We start from the raw sequence: 1,393 nt of genomic DNA on the forward strand, positions 1-1,393 counted from the left end.
CTTCTGCAGCAGCTCCTGAAAAATGAAGGGTCCCATTAGACCTGAGGAGCTACAACCCCACCACCCAAGGAAAACAGGAAACCCAACATCCAGAGGGAGCTCAGCACACTACATCCCATCCACAGAAGCCTTTACATCCCCCCCCTTCCCAAGTCGTCTCAGCCAAAAAAAATAAAAATAAAAAAAAAAATCCACAAACCAGAAAAAAAAACACCAACACAACACACAACAAAAAAACAACCAAACCAAAAAAAAAACAAAACAAACACAAACACAGAACAGCTTTCTCACCCATGCTAATGCGCTGCGGAGCTCCAGCTGGTGCTGCGGAGGGTCACAGTGGCGGGCAGACTGGGCAAATGAAGCTGGGCACACCAAAAGCAGTGACCAAAGTGTCAGCTTCCCTGCTTACAGGGTACTGGAAACTGTGCTTTATTTACTACAACTTCAGGTCTCATTGCAACTATGTATTGTACTGCATTTATTGTGGTGAGTCATCATGGGAGCTTGGCTCTCCTGAAGATTGACTGTGCCCATGGTGATGCAGAGGTGCTTTTGTGGGCAGTTTCTCTCTATACCCTTTCTCATCACTACTTTTCTTTTCTTGCTCATTTGATACTCACTCTCCCTTAAGTTCATGTTTTCTTTTTTGCCAACTCCAAACATCCACTGCTATGGATTGCCTTAAAGTAACAAACTGTATTTCACATTGAGGCTTACTCTTTCTCTGGGCATCCTCTTTTTTTACGATAGAGCTTCATTACATTAACCTTCTTAAACACTAGTACACTACTCAAGTGCTTCCCCTCTCTTATGTCAGTGTCTCCCTCTATTTGTGCTCCCCCAGTTCCCACCACGAGTTCACCGAGATGTGGAGATACAATTCCTCGAAGTCATTACAACAATATCGAGATATTTTTACTTTATTATTGCTGCTTGCCGTTGTCCTGTAGCATCTTCTACCGCGAGTCAGTTCGCCCGGCCCCCCGGCTCCGGCCCGGCCCCCCGGCTCGTGTCGCGTCCTGCTCTCGCCTCCGATCCAGCCCCTCGCCCCTCCGACTAGTTCCGCTCAGAGCGCGCTCAGTGCCGGCCTCCGGAGCATCCCCACCATTGCCGTTGTCCAGGAGCCCGCTCGGAGCCCGCCCAGCCTCCGCCCAGCCTCCGCCCCGCCTCCGTCCCTGCCCATCCTACCAGCTCCGCCGCAGCTCGGTCCATAGATGTCGTTTGCCGCCTTCCTCTTGGAGCACACAGATTCTTCTCACACGCTGAGGCACACACCTGTTGCGCCCGAGTGTCTTATATAGCTGTTCCCGCCGCCCGCCAGCCAATAGGAGCCCGGAACGCCTCTCGCTTTTCCCGCCGTTTTTGCTTCCCGCCGCTTTTGCTTCCCGCC

General features: G+C 51.3%; 1 long non-coding RNA gene across 1 annotated transcript; it reads right to left on the bottom strand.

The window, feature by feature from the left end:
- LOC122191787 lies at positions 1-1,267 on the bottom strand. Its single transcript, XR_006182464.1, has 3 exons — positions 1,192-1,267; positions 292-365; positions 1-15 (listed from the first exon to the last, which is right to left on the bottom strand). It is a non-coding gene; the product is annotated as an uncharacterized LOC122191787 (long non-coding RNA).
- Between the last annotated feature and the right edge of the window lie 126 nt (positions 1,268-1,393).

This window comes from Lagopus leucura, unplaced genomic scaffold (genome assembly GCF_019238085.1).
Source record: "Lagopus leucura isolate 7727_CA_CO unplaced genomic scaffold, USGS_WTPT01 59356-0_obj-0_obj, whole genome shotgun sequence".
Taxonomy (NCBI): domain Eukaryota; kingdom Metazoa; phylum Chordata; class Aves; order Galliformes; family Phasianidae; genus Lagopus; species Lagopus leucura.